The sequence below is a fragment of the Mesoplodon bidens genome (assembly GCF_964165515.1).
Source record: "Mesoplodon bidens genome assembly, chromosome: 4".
Taxonomy (NCBI): Eukaryota; Metazoa; Chordata; class Mammalia; order Artiodactyla; family Ziphiidae; genus Mesoplodon; species Mesoplodon bidens.
In genome coordinates, this window is record NC_138160.1 from 68,807,051 (window position 1) to 68,827,845 (window position 20,795).

Below are 20,795 nucleotides of genomic sequence, written 5' to 3' on the forward strand. Positions count from 1 at the left end.
AATCTACATAAATAGAATTATATAGTCTGATTTATCTTGATCAACTTTGTGATTGTGACCTTAACTCAAGCTGCATGTAGCAGTATTCTATTGATTTGAATTGCTAGATAGAATCCTATGCATGATACACTACAATTTATATATTCCATTAGTGACAATGTTTGGTTATTTCTAGTTTTGTGGCTATGACAAAATGGTGCTTTATTGGTACATGCCTTGTACATGCCTTTTAGTACATATATGTGCACATTTTAAATAGTTATATACCTATGAGTTTATACTTATGAGTATTGTGTTCATGCCTACAAATACATGACTAAGATAATTAGGGGATATACCTAGGATGTATACCTAAAAGTATTGGGAAAATAGAATATTATGTTCACCTTAGTAGATAATGCCTGATAGTTTTTCAGAGGGCTTGTACTGATTTTCACTTCCCCCACCAATGTATGAAATTTTTATTGCTGCAAATACTCTCAAATACTGGCACTGTCTTTATATTAGCCATTAACTAATTTTATTCATTCTGATACATAGGTAGTTATAATTCCCTGTCAGGTAAACAGGCTAAACACCTTTAACTTGTTTTCTGGTTATTTGGATACCCTCTTTTTTGAAGCACATCTTTAAGTCATATTTTGCTTTCAGACTAGAAAAGTGACTATTTTTCTTTTGTATTGTTCTTCTTTTTATTATTGATTTGTAGGAGTTTAAAAAAATATATTATGTATGTGAATCTTTCATTGTGTATTTGCATTATGAGTATCTTTTTCCCAGTGTGTGGTTGCATTTTTCATTCTTTCATTGGAGTCTTTTTATGAACAGAAGTTCTTAATTTTTATTTTAATGAAGTCCAATTCCTCAGTCTTTTATGTTTACTACTTATTGTGTCCTCTGTAAAATACTACTATTTATTAAGTATCTTGAAGATACTCAATATTTTTCTTTTAGAAGTTTAATATTTCATCATTCACATTTAGATTTAAAGTCTATCTGGAATATACTGGATTTTCTGCATACACAATCAGATCTTCAACAAATAAAGATAAATTTATTCATTCCTTTCAACTAATGATTTTTTTCATGTTTAATTGTATGGCTAGGACCACTGGTAAAATATTAAATAAAAGTAGGAATAATAGTAATCCTTTTTCATTCCTAGTCTCAAGGAAGAAGCTTTCAGTTTCAAACCTATACCTAATTTGTTTAAACATAAAATCATAAATGATTTAATTTTTAAAATGCTCTTTCTATATTTATTGAGATTAACATATGATTTTCTTTTTTGTTTTATTAATGACATTATGAATTAAAATTTTCATACTGTTTAATTTTTGAATTAAAAAAAATTTTGCTTTTCTGTAGTAAATCGACTAAAATATATTACTAGATCTGTATTATGGTTTCCAGAGAGAACAACACACACACACACACACACACACACACACACACACACACACATATAACCTCTCTTTCTGTCTCTCTCTGGTTACATACACACACACACAAACACACACACATTAAGAGAGAGAAAGAGAGAGAGAGAGAACTACTGATTATGAATAACATTTTGCAATTGTTTTCCTTAAAAATCAACTTGCCTATGACATTCCCCATAAATCTCATGAAGTTTACTAACAAAATTTTTCCAGACTTCAGTGTCTGAACTTCAGTGATACTCGCCTACTCTTAGCACCAAGGAAATTAATCCATGAACCTAAGATTTCAAAGTGTTTTTCAAAATCTCTTTATCCTTTACCACCATGACATCACTACAACTAAGGTAACCAGATGTTAAGGATACTTTTAACATGACCTATTCATATTTCCACAGACCTTCTAATCTCGGTACTCTTTTCAGGAACAACAGTCTATAGCAATCACAGAACATTTGTTTCCTTGTCCTGATATTCTGAGCTGGCTCCACATTCCCCAATGAAACCATTCAATTATTTTCCAAGATGTATCTTCCTTTTCATTAAGACAGACATTCTGTACATCCTTTGTTTCTTATTATCTTTATTCTTTTCCCAACATTATTCCAGCCTATGACTTATTGAAGCAAAAGAAAAACAAACAAAAACCTACTTATTTTTTAGCAACTGATTTGTTTTTCTTTAAAATTTTACCCAAACTCACTCCACGTTACCCAATTTTCCTTAGATTCATAATTGAAAAAAATAGGTATTTTCTGAAATAATTTTTTAAATAAAATAGAAGTTATAGGCCTTTTGCTTAAATTATAATAAATGAAAACATTTATTAATTCAAGGCCATTTCATAGTGAATCTGCATAATTTAGTTCATTAAAAATACGTACTGATCACAACGATTTTCTAAGTACTTGAGAGAATAAAAGGTGAATAATACATGATTGCTGCCCAAGCTTGTTATCTAGATGATGATACAGGTATGAACAACTAATATAAAAACATATTAACAGCTGTAAACTATTCAAAGTAGAAGGATAGAGGGATATAATGAAATCAGAAAATTAATATTAATCCTGATAATTTTGGTAGCCGGTATTTTTACATCAATTATGCAGAATTGCTGTTAAAATTGTCAGTCCTTCCATATTAGCCAAATAGATGACCTAAGTATTTTCTTCTCTTTGGCTCTTGTGAGGACTGTATAGTCATAATCTTTTTTTCAGCTTTCAGGAGGGAATTAACATGTCCATTAAATCTCTAATCCATGAGCTTGTTTTCCAAATTTCTAAAAATATCAAACATTTAGCTCATGTTTTTATAGAAATTAGAAATTATCTTTGAGCAGCTGCATTTTTCCCCTACATCTTTCAAATTTGTTTTAAATACTTTAAAATTAACAGACACTTTTATTTCTCAGCATTTCAGTGAAGGAAAGGAGAATAAATGGAAGTTTTGTAGTAGCCATTTCTCTTGCCTGTAACTAGTGTACGACCATGGTTTCATACAGAAGGAACTACATATAACCATCTCAATTTCAGAATTTGTTAAATTCTTTATTCATATATATTGACTTCTTTTTAGTTTTAAGGGGATGCATAAAATCTTATTTCTACAGAAAATAAGAGTGTCATAAAAGACAGGGCTGCAGTCGGTTCCTTCCTTTAGATGTAGGTGGAAAAAAGCAGAGGAATCTACATAAACAAGAGAGGACTGATGGGGAAATAATAATCTAGAATCTTCCAGGAAATTAAGGCAGACATGTTAATTCATTTAATATACACTGTAATTCTTTCAAACAGTTATTACAATGCCTAATTTTTAGCTCACACTCCCATCCTGACCCAGAAGGCAGCCTTTTATCCACATAAGATAAGAACCTGTTATAGCTTTGTCAGACATGGGGAGATTTCCATTTTATTTCATTGCAAAGGTCTTCATCTTCTGGGTTATTGAAGATGAATTGTTCTTATGCTGTTTCTTAGTAGTTCCAGCCCTTGTGATGACTAAAATGTAGGCCTAATTCTTTTCTTATTACCATAATAGTTGCCTTAGACTGCACTTTGTAGTGATATCAATGCCAATACCAATACAACACCAACACCATAAAGAGCAGGAATACCACTATAAACACAAATATCAATGCCAACACCAGCATCAATACAGTCATAATACCAATGTGTCTAATGTATTTCATGTCAAGGACAATGCTAGTGCATTCTATCTGCATTAAATTCTCACAATAAGTATAGACTGCAATTATTAGTAGTATTCTTATTTTAAGGTGAGGAAACTGAGCCTCGGAGAGGTTGAGTAACTCACTCAATGTCTTAGAGTTATCGAAGTGGCAGAGTCAGAACTGGTTCTCAAGTCTGTCATTGCAACAAATATACACTAAGCCTTCTTCATGCTAGCTCTGAATCTTTCAAATTAACCATGTATTCTCCATTTTCCACCACCCATGTAGGTTCTCTTCTTAAAATTATACAGCTGCAAGCCTCCTTTCAGATTTCAGAAAGAAATGAGCATATTCATTAGTTTAATTTTAATTTTCCAATCAAATTGCAGAAATATTCATTGCTGATTGTTCTTTTAACAATATGTGAAATTGCTCATCTAGTCCCATAACCTCGTTAAGGTTTCATTGGGCCTCAGTTTTTCAGCCATAGTTGAAGAATTTATTAAAATAGTTTTGAAGAAACACTTTTATACTTAGATTGTTAGCATTCGGACTTAGGGTCATAAGTGCATTTTTGCAATCCGCCAACACATCCCTCCCATTTGTTGTGATTTCCAGTCACCACAGTGATGCAAGCATCATCACTCTAGGCAAACTTCTGTTCATTGTTCAGCACAGTCAATGGATTTGGTTTTGCCTCCTAATTCATTTTTCACCCACTGGCCTTTTAAATGTTCAAAATCCCCACTTTAAAAAAAGAAATATTCAGGTGTCCCTGTAGCTCCCTATTACCTTTAACAAGTTCTATAAAAGCAACAGAGAACATTAATGGTGTACAGACTCATTTCCTTTATTTATCTTATATTAAGCTTTCATAACATAACAAAGGAGAATAAATATAGGATTTCCAGGTGCATGGCCAAATACACATTGATAAGATCAAATCGAGGTGGGAACCTCATGCTTTGCTTATCTCAAAGCAATCTCAATAGCCATTTACTCTAGTGTGGTCAGCTCACATTATGGTCTCTGCTCCCATTGTCCAACTAATCATCATGTTGTCCTGTCTCTAATTCCACTTGGCAATTGGAAGTAGTCCATATTTTCACTTATATCCCAACTTAACTAAGTAACAACTAATATATTCTTTTAGGGTTTGCTCTCCTTTCTGATTAGCGTCCCATTTATCTTTGCTTTTACAGGCAAGCTCCTTAAAAGAGTTGTTTATTCTATCTCCACTTTTTAAATAACTCCCAATTCAGTGCTCAAACTTCTCAACCAGGATATAACTTCACATTCCCCATACCCTACTTTTACTTTACTCTGTTTTTCCACATGGTACTACTTCTCATTTGTAATTTACTAGATAATCTACTGATTTTAACACTTATTGGTAAATATTTCTCTCTCCTCATTAGTTATAAGTTTTGTACAGATAGGGATCTTCTTCCCCTCTGACAGATATTTTGATGCAAGTATCTAAGATAGTGACTGGTACAAATTGGCATTCAATTAATACTTGATAAGTGTGAATGAACAGATGACCCAGGATCTCATCCATTTCATTCTATTCATGAAAATTTAAAAAACCGTACTTAATATGTTACTATTTAATCTATAAAATATTAATAATAATCAATAAAATATTAAGTTCTTTGGTGGTAATTACAAGTAAAACATTGAGTCCAAAATGGAAGAGTTTGTGTAGAGTGTGATAGTTAATAAAGGTTGTCACACAGTGGTAGAAACTATGATTGGAAAGATTATGATTTGATGAATGGGTTCTATAGATGGAAAGCAGTTCAGGTATCAGAAATAGCATTAGTAAACATAGAGCAGTGGAAATGGATGTGGCATTCATGAAGGCAGTGAGAAGACAGGACTGGAGGGCTAAGGTTAGAGTAGAGATAATATTAAATAGCTGGGAGGAGCAGAATGTGGAGAGCTGTGGGGTCTGACCAAATACTTTGATTTTAGAACAAAAAAATAAATGAGCAAATAAGCTGTTGATTATGGAAGTGGAATGCCAAAAGACATGTTTTAGAAAGATTAAGCACTGACATCACTTGCTACTTGTAACTGGAGGTGTGTGGGATACTAATGGAAAGTGCAATTAATACATAATTTTTAGTAACTACTTCATGCCAGGCTCTGTCCTGTGTGCTTTAAATATTTTATTTAACAAAAAAGTATAATGCAATAGGATGACGTTATTTTGTAAAGTACATTAGCTTCCTCCTCTTACAAGCAAAATTAGTTCACATTTCATAATATACTACATTTGCAGATATGGTCTCTTGATTTCTCATATATATTTCAGTGTTTTATGAAATTGCTCTGAATATACTGATAACTGTGCTGAATCACACCTGTTTCTTCTTTATGTCAACCAGAATAGCTGCTAAAGCACCCTGTATCTGAAGCATTTAATGTGTCCTGTATAAATAATTTAATTTGCATTATGCATGTATATATTTATATGTATGTATATACATGTACATATATAAACATAATGAAGAAATATATCTATTTCAGTGTATTACATTTTTAAAGGTATCAACAGTATAAAGTTACAAGATTGAATTGGTAAAGATCAGCCAAATTATTTTTTATTGGAGTACAGCTGCTTTACAGTGTTGTGTTAGTTTCTGCTGTACAGCAAAATGAATCAGCCCCACATATACCTATATCCCCTCTTCCTTGGATTTCCTTCCCATTTAGGTCGCCACAGAGCACTGAGTAGAGTTCCCCGTGCTACACAGTCTGTTCTCATTAGTTACCTATTTTATACATAGTACTCTATATATGTCAATCCCAATCTCCCACTCCATCCCACCCCCTCTCCTCCTTCCTTTGGTATCCATATGTTTGTTCTCTGTGTCTGTGTCTCTATTTCTGCACTGCAAATAAGTTTATCTATACCATTTTTCTAGGTTCCACATATATGCATTAATATACGATATTTGTTTTTCTCCTTCTGACTTACTTCATCTGTATGACAGTCTCTAGGTCCATCCATGTCTCTACAAATGACCCAATTTCACTTCTTTTTATGGCTGAGTAATATTCCAGTGTATACATGTATCACATCTTCTTTACCCATTCCTCTGCTGATGGACATTTAGGTTGCTTCCATGTCCTGGCTATTGTAAATAGTGCTGCAATGAACACTGGGGTGCATGTGTCATTTTGAATTACAGTTTTCTCAGGGTATATGCCCAGGAGTGGGATTGTTGGGTTATATAGTAGCTCTATTTTTAGTTTTTTAAGGAACCACCATATTGTTCTCCAAAGTGAGATCAAATTTTTATGTAATATTCCACATATCCATTTTAGACAGTTGACAGGAGCTTAATTGGATTATGTTACTATGTAACAGTACTTTTGCATAAGAACTCAATAATGGGGACTTCCCTGGTTGTGCAGTGGTTAAGACTTCACACTCCCAATGCAGCAGGCCTAGGTTCGATCCCTGGTCAGGGACCTAGATCCCAAATGCATGCTGCAACCAAGAGTTTGCATGCCACAACTAAGGAGCCCATGTGCCACAACTAAGTAGCCTGCGAGCTGCAACTCGACCCGGTGCAACCAAAGTTAAAAAAAAAGAGCTCAATAATGACAATGATGGAAGAGAGTAGATTGATGCTGTATCAATTGATCATTAAGGTCTCCCTTCTTCCAATCATTTTCTATGTAGTTTTAAAATATTTGGAAGAAATGATTTTCTTAGTCACATCACTATAATTTTTGGCTGTTTTTCTAAGAAATATAACATTTGTCCTTGTTAGGATTTTTATTCAAAAAATAGGTACATATTTTTCTTGATGTCCTCTAAAAACTGTGGAGACGTGAGTTAGACATAAAGAAAACATTCCTGACAGCATGAGCTGCTAAACTTTTGAATAAATTATAACTTTTGGAAGATTAGAGGACTTTAAAAATGAGATGAATCATCATCTTAATATTATAGCATAAAAGCACATAAGAAATGTCATTCAAGATCAGACCAGTGTCTATCCAGCTGCTGCCACATAAATACCTGGAATGTAGTAGTTTCCATCCATAATATTCACCTTAAAGGAATATAACTCAAGTATTGTTAGTCTCACTTCATATATTTCTTGAGGTGTGAAGTTAATCTACCTTATTCAGCTTTTTATCCAGCATAACCTCTTTTAAGATATCAGAAGAATTTTCCTTATTCTTTTTCCTACCTATGCCATTCAGGCTTTGTGGAAAGTTTCACCATTAACTAATTTTAATGCATTAGCTAATTCATCTGATAAATATAATTTGAAAGATCATTAATCAGAGTTTATAACATAGAAGGAACTGAGTTATGCATTCTATGAACTCAATATAAATGGCACCTTTTCAATCTGATCTCTATATTTATCAGTTAAGAACTGCATTCAGTTGTGAGAACAGAGACCCATAAAACAGTAGCCAACCAAGACAGGGAATTCTTTTTCAAAAGAATATACAAAAATACACTGAAGTCTGGGAATGACACAAGTCCATTGTATCATCAGGACTCTGGATTCTTCCATTCTTCTACTTAGCCTTCTGTAGGATATACTTATTGTGTCATGGTCATAAGAGAGCAGCTAAAGCACCACACTTCACATTTGCATTCCAGGAAGGAGGAAGAAAAAAGGCAAAAACAACCCACAGAATGGGAGAAAATATTTGCAAATGATGAGATAGACAAGGGATTAATCTCCAAAATTTACAAACAGCTCATGTAGCTCAATTAAAAAAAAACCCAATCAAAAAGTAGGCAGAAGACCTAAATAGACATTTCTGCAAAGAAGACATACAGATGTCCAAGAGGCACATGAAAAGATGCTCAACATCACTAATTATTAGAGAAATACAAATCAAAACTACATTGAGGTATCACCTCACAACAGTCAGAATTGGTCATCATCAAAAAGTCTACAAACAATAAATGCTAGAGAGACTGTGGGGAAAAGGGAACCCTCCTACACTGTTGGTGGGAATGTAAATTGTACAGCCCCTATGGAAGATTCCTTAAAACACTAAAAACAGAGCTACCATATGATCCAGAAATCCCACTCCTGGGCATATAACCAGAGAAAAACATGATCAGAAAGGATACATGCACCCCAATGTTCACTGCAGTGCTGTTTATGATAGCCAAGACATAAAGCAATCTAAATGTCCATCGACAGATGAATGGATAAAGAATATGTGATACATAAATATAATGGAATATTACTCAGCCATTAAAAAGAATGAAATAATGCCATTTGCAGCAACATGGGATGGACTTGGAGATTATCATACTAAGTGAAGTAAGTCAGACAGAGAAAGACAAAAATCATGTGATATCCCTTATATGCAGAATCTAAAAAAATGATACAAATGAACTTATTTACAAAATAGAAACAGACTCACAGACTTAGAGAATGAATTTATGGTTACCAAGTGGGGAAGGGTAAGGGTAAAGGATAGATTGGGAGTTTGTAATTCACATATACACACTGCTATATTTAAAATAGATAACCAACAAGGACCTACTGTACAGCACAGGGAACTCTGTTTAATTCTCTGTAATATACTAAATGGGAAAAGAATTTGAAAAGAATACATATATATATATATCTATATATATATCTATATCTATCTATCTATCTATCTATATATATATATATACAACTGTTTCACTTTGCTGTACAACTGAAACCAACACAACATTGTTAATCAACTATACTCCAATATAAAATTAAAAAAAAAACCCTGCCTGCCAGGCATCAGCCTCCTTTTAAAGAATCTTTTCCTATAGTGTACCCAACAAATTTGACCAGAACTTAATCACATGGACACCTGTACTGCTGCAAGGTGGCTGGGGAATATCATTACTAATTTGGGAATATTTCTTCCTCAAATAAATCAGAGTCCTGTTGAGAAGGAAGCAAATTAAGAAAATTAATGGATATTAGATAAGAAATGAAAGGTTTATGCCACATTCCTTACATATGCAGGTTACGTTCATTGAATTGAGCTTTCTCGCTATTCCCACACTAAATATCTATTTTCATATTTCCTTACTTTTGCTTGTTCTTTGATACTTATTCCCTCTGACTAAAATGTGCTTACCCTGTTCACTAAGTTGAAATCTTAACTGTTTTCAAAAGCACATCTCAAATAGCACCTTTATGAAAGCTTTTTCACCTTCTTCCTCAAAATTCATTATTCTCTCTTCTACATAGTCTCCTAAAGGTTTTCTTCTTCTCATACTGTGCTTACACAGAGTAATTTGAATTATAACAGTTTTACATGTTGTATTCCCTTTGGATATATTTTTTCTGGCTGCTTTTTAAAAATCGAATTAAAATACACATAAAAATTTACCATCTTAAATATTTTTAAGTGTACAGACCAGTGGTATTAAATACATTCATATTGTTGTGCTGCCGTCACCATCATCCATCCCCGTAAATCTTGTAAATCTGAAATTCTGTACCTCTTCAAAAATAACCCCCCTCCCTTTTCCCCTCCCCACGGCCCCTGGGAATCACCATTCTACTTTATGTCTCTATGATTTTTGACAAATCTAAGTCCTTCATATAAGTAGAATCATACAGTATTTGTCTTTTTGTGACTGGTTTATTTCACTTAGCAGAATGTCCTGAAGGTTCACCCAAGTTGTAGCATGAGTCAGAATTTCCTTCCTTTCAGATATTTTTAACTCTTAGAGATCAAGGACCCATTCTGTTTATTCTTGTGTTACATATCGGTGCCTTAACTATAATAGTTATTCAATGTATTTGCTAAATTAAACATATAGATCTCAGTTTAAATAGTTTAGTCAGGGAGACAACCTGTTTTCATAAATAACATAATAAAAGAAAGAAACTGGGAATGGTATGACAGAGGGATTATTACATTTGTATAAAGGGCAGTGTAAGTTATCTCTGTGTAAAAAGTTTACACTACATGTATATATTCCCTATTGCCTTGATCATTTTGCACTTAACGTTTGTCATTGATGTCACAGTTCCTGACTTCAGATTTTTGTTTCCTCAACTATTCTCTTTATCCACATTTTCTTCAATCTGCTTCAATTTATGACATCTCCTTTGTTCATAAATATGTACTAGTCTCTCATAGTGGAACAAGAAACCATTTTTTTTTCTTGATCTTAATTTGCTCTTTACCTGCATGGATTTTAAATCTTAGGTTTATTAACACCTCTGGTTATTTTCTGTTTGCCTTCCAGATCTAGTCCTATCTTTCTCCACTATGAATGTATTACATCAATGGATTCCTGAGGCTTCAGGTGTCCCTTAGGTCTGGCAAAGAGGAAATTAAAGGGAAAAGGGAGAATAAAAGTGGAGTATGCATTCTTCCAACTCCCTCCCTGGGAGGTTAGTTTAGTCCCTTGACTAAAAGTCACTACTCCTTTCAAGACATCTGGGTTTCTGTAACTATTCTATCCTCCTATCCTTAGGGCTTAGGTGTGGTTCCAGCTTAGCCATGGTTTCCCCCAAATCTGCTCCCACCACTGTAATCATTCCCTTTATAGACAAACTCTTTTAAATTTTGATGGGAACCAGCTTTACCCATTTCTTCATCATAAATTCCTTCTTTGAAGCTTTGTAATCTGGATTACCTTCTTTTCCCTCCTTTTTAGGAAAATCACTTATTGCTACTTGACAACGAGGACAAATAGAACTCTGAAGATTTATTCCAAGACAAGTGCTCTTCCCTTTAGAGAAACAGTGCTCATTAGAACATCTGTGAGAGAGGAGGTGGATGAAAGCCTTGGATAAGGTCATAAGTATATGACATAGATCAGTGTAATATTAACTCTATTTATTATTTATCAGAGGAAAGCAAGGCAACATGGTCAAGTTATTTGAAATAATTTAAAGCTTTTACACTAACATATTTGAATTCGATGAAAGCATTTTCATACATTCTATGAGAGCATGTTTTTTAAAAACTAGCGCTTGGCTACACCATTTATTATCTAGATCAATGGAGAAATTAGTGAATTTATTAAAATATGTATCATTCAATCTCATTAAGTACAAAGTAATATTTACCCTAGAGCCCTGACAAGATTTTAAATTGTAGGTAAATTATCATAGTACCTAAAATATGTAAGAGTTAGATATCTTAGATAATACCACATAAATGTTTCATTAGTTTTAATTCTAATGCACTTTTAAATTCTATTGAATTTTCTTATTTAAATAATGTAACAAACTAACCACCAAAATGAAAACTATAAAATATTAACTTGTGATTAATTTTATGACATATTATTTTATGGTATTAGATATTATAACTAAATTAACTGGATAACTTAAAGAAATTTAGCCAAATTATTCTATACCTCTAATTGGGCTTTTAGAATGATAGTGAGAATAATATAAAAGTAAATTAGAATCTTGATCTGACTCTGTTTTTACTGAATAGATATAGTCAATAGAAAATACCGGTAGCAGGTAAAATAAAATAAAGACTAATTAAAATTCTAAAATCCTCTTTTCATGTGTATCACTAATATAATAGTTTCAGACTAATTAACAGCAACTTGCCTTTAACTATTTTGTCCTGGTCCCTCATTTCTCTTATTCTCTCCTTTGAGAACTACATGAGGAATGTACCTCGGGAAGAATACCTAAAAGATACACATGGAAAGCTAACTGTAGTTACCCTTGGGTGGTAGGTTTTCAGATGGTTTTATTATTGTCCTTTTTGTTCATTTGTACTTCTAATTTTATCTACAAAGAATATATGTTCCTTGGAAAATTAAAATAGAAATAATCCAAACCCCTAAATGCTAATTTTATTAATATCAACACAATATTATATATACATATGCAAACCAGTCAGAACTAGGCCTGAGCTGTCTCTTCCTATTAAAGTCAATGTTTCAGTTTCACTGATTTTAGAATACACTTGAGCTTAACTTGATTCAATTTACAACACACTGCTGAGTACCTATTATGTGCCCTACATTCCCTGCAGAGCCCTGAACAAGGATGAGGAGATGCAGTCTCTACCTTAAAGGCAGTCACAAAGATCATGAGTTTTAGTACAAAGTCAGAGAAGAATGAAGTCTACTCTAGGATTGTACCAATTAAAGCACAGAAGAGGCTATTATTACTTTTCTACTTTTTGGAGGTGAAGGATTTTAATAAGATAGCAATATTTTTTGGAATCTTTAAGGATGAGTAAAATCTTAGCATATAAAACGGATAGAACAGCATAGAAAGGATGTGAGGATTTTTAATTTGGAGAAAAGAATATTCAGGTGACAGTACATTTTGGTGCCCTTCAAATATGAAAATGACTATTATGCATTCTATGCATAGAATGCATAGATGCATTCTATGTTGCTTTAGCCAGCAGGACTAGGACATATTTTTGTTTTTATTGGCCATTGTTTGTTACCTCTGTGATTTATGCCAATGCCTTGAGAAAATACAAAACTTACAAACACAATATTGTTAATGAAGAAAATATGCGCCAATTTACGAATATCACTTTTTGACGTGGTTTCCAGGAATTCATTTTGCTCTCAATATAGAAGTTGCCTTTATATATACATGTAAATTAAGTCAACCTGCCTGGGTTTAATATGTTTATTAAGAGCGTGCATCTTTGCCCTTAGTTTTATGTGCAAAGTGACATGATGTCAATTGTCTGTAACATTATGGATGTAAATGGATACAAGAAAATTGGAAATTGTTATTGAGTAAAATCTACTGAACAATTTATGTCAATAAGTGTAAAGACAGTCTGGCAGATCGTTCTCTTTCTGCTATTTTCATCAATGAACTTAATAGAGAGTAAAATCAGAGTCAGAAACTGTCAAAGGGAGAGATGAGAAAGTTTACTACAGTGAGAAATCAACTATGAAAGTTAAATCCTGTGTTGTGAAGTTCACAAACAGATGCAAGTTTAAAGACAATAAAATACCCAGGGTTATGGACCTAAGCTTGAATGTAGGAATCTGGGTAAGTTTTGTGATTTTCCATTTGTGCCTCTTAAAGCTGCAGGAAAAAAAAAAAAAAGAGTCTACTTGGAAGTAAGAAAGAAGAACCCTACAAAGAGTAAGCTGACCCCATGGGAATGAAGTGTTTGATTTGAATGGAATGTATTCAGTATGCTTTTGTTTTTATTTGTCTCTTGCCAGAAAGATTTCACAGTCTACAGTTTAGGAGACATAAAATGAAATAACATAGCTCTTGGAGAAGGGAGTACTTCCTTCAAAATCAATTACAGATAAGCATAGTTATTGAACTTGGATATGTTAGAATTCTAACAGAATGCAGTGCTATGAATTTTTTTTTGAAGATCAACTTTTATGTTTTGCAAATCTCTTAAACTATGATTAGAAAATATCCTACAAAGATGGACAGAGCATAATTAAATTTGCTGTTAGCTAATGTTACTGCTGTAACTGGGACTAAATACCCTGAATATTCAAACATTTATATTTTATAAATTTTGACAAAGAAATACCAAATGTTGGTACTGTTCTAGGTACTAAAAAGATGAGACAAAGACTAAAATAGTAGATATTGAAGGGCAGTACCATAGTTGTAGAGGGCATCAGAGATTAGACTGAATTCATTCAACAATTACTTATGGGCTGCTATATTCCCATCATCATTCTGGGTTCTGGGGACAGAGTAAGAAACATGAACAAAACAAGTGATCATAAAACTTATTGCTAAGGGAAGAGTCAGAGGGCATTACATGTAAAGAACTTAATTTGATGACAAGAGGATTAAAACAAAAAGTCTCAGAAATCTAACCACTTCCATTTGTTCAGTGAAATGGGAATGAAGATAATCAGTAGAGAGTATGGGAGAAGACTGTTGATAGTGTGAGGACAGAAAGGAAGGTGTGAAGTACTCATCTAAGAAAGGGTAGTAGGATTGGTTGGAAGCACCAAAGACCTATTTAAGGTTTGTGATCATAAATTAACTTAGAGCATACTTGTATGTATTTCTTCAAGCAGATGTAGAATACAAAGTTAGGTTAAACCAGAGTTGGGATTTTTCTCAGAAAATATAATGGAGGGAGATAAAGAAAGGTGTGGAGGGTCTGTGCACAGGAGTAATAATAATGATTGGTGTAGAATCTAAGTCAGATAAGGAGGATGTTGAGGAATAATAGGGTTGAGGAGGAATAAAAAGATGGTAGGATCAAAGAATTGGAGGTTTTGATGGAGTCAAAGAATTGTTGTAATTAGGACACTAGAGAGAGTGAGCTGAAAGATAAAATGTTATAAATGGAAAGTTGGATGCTTAAGATCAGGAGTATGGAGTTGTGGGCAATTATTAGTAAAAGTTCTAGAGCCTGATTGTGGGAATGAATTGACTGAGGAAAGGAGAAGAACAGTATCATTTTTAATGAGAAAGTCAAGGTTGCCACAAACCAAGATTTTGCCAAGATCAGCTACAGAGAGGTTGAAATAATCAGAAAGTATCTGCACTGATCCTAGGCCATACTTTGAGAGAACTAATATAATGTAAATCTGTAATGTTCACATAACTTTACTCATTATTCCTTTTTCTTAAAACCAAAGCACATAAAACTATTCTAACATACTAGGCATTCAAATCTATTAATATACACACATATACATATGCATGTATCTCAAATATTGTAATATGAGGTGCTCTTTTTCTTGAGCCAAGTCTAACATTGGCATGGGAACACAAAGGGAAAATCATTCTGACTCTGGAAAGCTTGTAGATTATAGTAACTCTTTGTTCTAGATTTTCTTGAATATTATGTAGAAGTAAGTGCAGCATACATCCCTCATCAAAACTTCTTAAAACTTCTATTAATTTTTTGCCCATTCAGTTTTTCCTAACTTCTTTTCCCATCTGTGCTTGTACACTTCTTTTTTTAATTGTCTCACACTCTTCACTGTGTGGTCACCGTGATGAAGCTGTAAGGCAACCTGGAGCTCTTAGTACTTCTGCCATTTGTATCTTCCCCTCTTTATGCAGTGCAGATCATACATTTTATTTAAAAGACATGAGAGGAAAAAAGTTATAAGTAGGCACTTATACTTTCATTTATTTAGTCTCTGTCAAATATCTTTATGTATACCTAATATGCATAAATATTTATTTGTATGTGTCAGAGGCTGAGAGCTTATTTAAAGACATGAGGTACAATGATTTACCTCAATTGTTGAGAATCAGAACTGTGGGGGAGGAAAGCTTCATTAAATGATAAATCTTCATGGGTTGCATATTCAGGTAAGTTTGGGAACATGACTGTAAATAAATGAATGAGGAATCGAGTTTGACATTTGCATGATGAAATATGAAGCACATTTTCAATAATTTCAGTGATCCCCTAAATATCATTCAGAAATGTTAGCTGACCTAAATTTGCATTTGGCTAATGACTTTCTCTGCAAAGCATATGACAAGCTGTCACGGCCATAACTCTAGTAATACATCAATAAATTCTACCTGAGTTTTTATATATTTATACCTAAAGCAATGGAAAAATCCCTGGGTAGAATAGAAATTGACACAATCTCTTACAGACTCAAGAGAGAATATTAATCTTTGAAACATTCATGTATAATATTTGAATAGAATGCAAAATGTAGGGCTGTATATATCTGTTTAATAAAGAACATTTAGCTGTATCCTATGGAAAAAAATCCTCATTTATTATTTTTGGGTATAAACAAAATAACCTTCAGAAGTCTATAACAAAGTTTTTCTGTAAAAATACTTGCAAAGCAAAAGGATTTCAATAGGGAAGCATTCATTTTTTTCCCCCTAAACACAGTTAAACCCTTAGTAAACAATACTAATGTGTTTCTCCCATATCTGCTTTGGTTTTTCAATGTCAAATTATTAACAGGAAATAGATACGAGAAAAAAATCTTGAAATACATATTTCAATTTTTAATTCCAATGCTGTGAATTGAAATTCTTATTAATTTATATACTTGAATAGCTATTAGCTCATAATTAGGTGTTCTGATCATTGAATAACATGAGATCATTTTAAACTGATCTTTCATAAGTGGTTTGGCATTTGCATGGAAAATCAGCACTGAAGAGGTGAGGGTCTAACGCTGTAGGCAGAGATTATTTGATTTCAAGAAAATGAAGCAACACAAGGGAGCTCAAACTAAAAAGCAGAAATACTTGGTAGGTGCATACCATATCATCCAGAGGCATAAAAAGAAGCCGGGTCTCCCCAGGGCCTAGAGTTAGGCAGTTGCCATAAATTCATATCTTCTTTTTCTCTCATGTACACCTCTGTGGCCCTATCTCAGGCTACACAGTCTCTCATCTCTGCTAAACTTTACACATCTACTTCTTTTACTCTCTCTTTCTAGACCAACTCCTTTAGCTTAGTCACAAATGGCCTACATATGGCTGTCCTAGTGGAGGCTTTCACACAGCCTCTAGTTCAAGGGCTCAACAGAGTCAAACTAGATCCTGAGTTGCAAATTCAGCAGCCTCATCAGGTGAGTACCCCAGAAGCAATGAACTGTGACATGGAGAGGGGTACACAGACAAAGGGTGATGGAAGGAGGTCACATTGGGAGCACACTCTCTCAGAATGGCCCAAGGCCAGTGGCACAGAAGATTAAAAATCCCATCTATTTGCTATTTTGCAAAGATCTAGAAAGTCTCTTGGCCCATATACCCTTCCACAGTTTCCTGCAGAACTCCCCAGAATTCCTATTTAGAAATCAATTCCTTTTTTGGGAAAGCATGTTCTCTCAGAAATTCAAAAATCTTAGGGGAAGGTTACATGTGATAAAACAGAACTGAAAAATACATGTTCATTTGAAGGAACTCAGTCATCTGCTTATAACAGTTATAACTGCAAGGAACTTGAGAGATCATCTAATCTCACTCCTTGTTTTATAGGCGAGGGAAGTAAGGTGCAGAAGTTTAAGGGCTTCCCCAAGTCCATGTGGTTGGTTGGTTTTTTAAAGGTCAAGACTATAGTCCAGTTTTATTAACTCCAAGTCCAATACTACTTCTATTGTACCAAAGTCTTTCCTTTTTAACAATGCAGTTTGACCAGTATACCAAGGAAATTGAAATTTTGTTGTATTGGAAGTTCCTGTATTAGTTTTCTATTGCTACTGTAACAAATTACAATTGTGTGGCTTAAAACACAAATTTACTATCTTGCAGTTCTGGAGATCAGAAGTCTGATGTGGGTCTCACTGGGCTAAAATCAAGGTGTCAGAAGGGCTGGCTCCTTTATGGAGGCTCTAGGGGAGAATCCATTTCCTTGCCTTTTCTAGCTTCTAAAGGCTGCCCACCCGCTGTCTGAAGGTCCCTTCCATCTTCAAAGCCAACAATGTCAGGTTGAATTCTTTCACATCTAAACACTCCAGTCTCTGCATGCATCCTCACATCTCCTTCTCATCCTCTTCCAATTTTAAAGACTGTTGTGATTATATTGAGCCCACCCAGATAATACAGGAAAATCTTTCTATTTTAAGGTCAGCTGATTAGTAACCTTAATTCCATCTGCAACACTAATTCCTCTTTGCTATACAATCAAATACATTCACAGATTTGGGGGATTAGGACATGGAAATGTTTGGCGGGGGTGTGGTGTGGGTGTGGGAGACCTATTATTCTGCATCAAAGGAGATGATCCTTAAACTGGGTCATAGAGATGGAGAGATGCTTATCAGGGAAGAGGTGGGTGGTCTGGAAGACAGTTTCCTTGGTTTCTGCCACAGTTGCCATCTGGGTCCTCTTCCAGCCTTCTGAAATTTCTCTCTCACTTTAGTTAGCCCCACATCCTTCTTCTGTACCTCCTAAATATAGGCCTTTCTCAAGATTCAATTTCAGGCCATATATTAAGTTACATCTGTCAGAAAATTTACCTAATTTCAGAAGGTACACACTTATCCAGCCAGTCATCAAATCCTCTTTATATTACTTCTCATTACTAACCATTTCTTATTCCAGCCCAGTGAGTCTGATTCTCTCTAGTTATTTGTGGGAAAAATTAGTATCTCTATTTGTTTATGTGGAAAAACAAAGAGATAATTGCTTTGGTGACTTCACATAACCTAGAGCAATAAGACAGTGACACAGCTGAGAATAGAGTTCAGTTCTTCAACTTTCAATTCATGTTTCCTACAAAGCATAACTCAACAACCAGAAAAAAAAGTCCCATATGAAGTAAACATCCTTCTTTGAATTGAAATAGTTTTTCTTTCCAACATCAACACCGTCACCACAGGATATTCTGTGAACTGAAAAGAAAGACCCTGTGCTAATGCTGTGTCATGCTAACACTACAGCAGGCATATTAACTTCTCGTTGGAGAGCTACTTAACTTGATTAGAATCTGAGCAGTTACAATGGTAGGAAGATTTTATGTAACCCTCATTTTTCTATTAATGAAAGCTCTACTGCCTTTTAGATCTGAAAAGACAAGACTTCTGTCGTTAAAAAAAAATATCAGTTACCTGGAAGACATATTCACAAGCAGTTAGCAAATACTGCATTGGCGTTTACATGATACTAGGCCACAGAAGAGGTGCAGTGATGAGAACAGGGAATTGACAGACTGTATAAGTTGAAAATAATACTTTTAAATGAATATATGGTTAAACTTGAAATATATAAATATTTTTGTCTTACATGTTAAAGCTTATCTTGGAAAGAGTTTAAATTTCAATAAAGAATATAAGATTTAAAGGAAGTGGCCAAAATTTTAGCTAAAATTCAATGAATATAATTTTCTTGCTCGTAGGATTGATTAAAGTAGCAGCACTTTTAAAACAAGAAATTCATATATAATCTGCTATCGAGTTTGAAAGGACCCTATCATCATCTGTCTACTGAGAAGAGGTGAGGGTCTTTGCTTTCACCCTGAAAGGACCCACAGTAGTCTTTAAGGGTTGCATTTTTATGCACAGAATAGCTTGCTCCTCTGTGTAAGTAGATATACTTGCAACACATTCTTGGAGCACATTTTCTGCACCCATTATAGGGTGACCACATTTTAAATTGCTTTAAATGAATTATGATAATTCGTGTGCCCCAACTTTGGCATTTCAACAGGTGGCTAAGCTCTGGTTGAATTATGAAAATTAAGTTGAGTTATTTACATTTTCTGTTAACATGGATAAACATTGTGAAATTGATATACTAATTTGAACTCTACTATTCATTCACAACAATGCACTGAGTGTGTTTATTCTGTTCACCTGCCATGTTCCAGACAGCTGAAGATGGATAAGATGGCTTGGGGTAGAAAGCATACACATGGATAATTATTCAATAATGGAAAACTTAGGGATAGACATATATAACCTGAATCTTTAAAAAAAAAATACCTTGTAGGAATTATCCTACAAGGTGAAGAGTGGGATAAGAGCATTCTCATCATAAGAAACTTCATTTGAAGACCCATGAAGACAGAAAACAATGTCATGTAGGTGGAGAACTATAAGCAGCTCAATGTAGCTGGATCATAAATTTCAAGCAGACAAGAGGGAAGATATGTCTGGAGAGACAGAAACGGTCCGGGTCAAGATTAGTTCGTTGTGGCATACAAGGTGGTCTGGACTTTATTCTATAGAAACTAAAGAGCCATTGAAGAGTTTTAAGAGATAGTTTCTGTTTTAAATAGGGCACCCTGGCAATGGGAGAGAACAGAGTTGACAGCCCAAGATTAGAAGCAGGGAAAGCAGGTAGTTAAGAGAATGTTGAAGAGGTGCAGGAGAAGCATGTTTTGAACCTCAGCAAGGACAGTGATACTAATGATGAAGAGGTGAGAAACGTTTAAAGACATATTTAGGAAACAAAACTGCCAAGCCAAGGGGCAACTGTCAATATAACAGGCTGTGGGGCAGAGAGAGAGACCGAGGAATCAAGAGTAATTATTCTTGGGTTTTTCACTTGAGTGACTGCTAGATGGTGTGGCATCAACTTCATTAGATAATAAAGAAGATGACATGCAAGAGGAGGAAGAGGATGAGAGATGAGAGGGAGAGGGGAGAGAATTTTTACAGATCATTGCACTTGCAGGCAAACTGGCTCCTTTTCCATTAGTGGATGCTGAATGATAATGTAGTAACATCAGAAAGTGTTCATTATATTTGAAGCATTTTAATACAGGATGTGTATTCTCAGCTACATTAGCATATTTATTATTTTGATTTT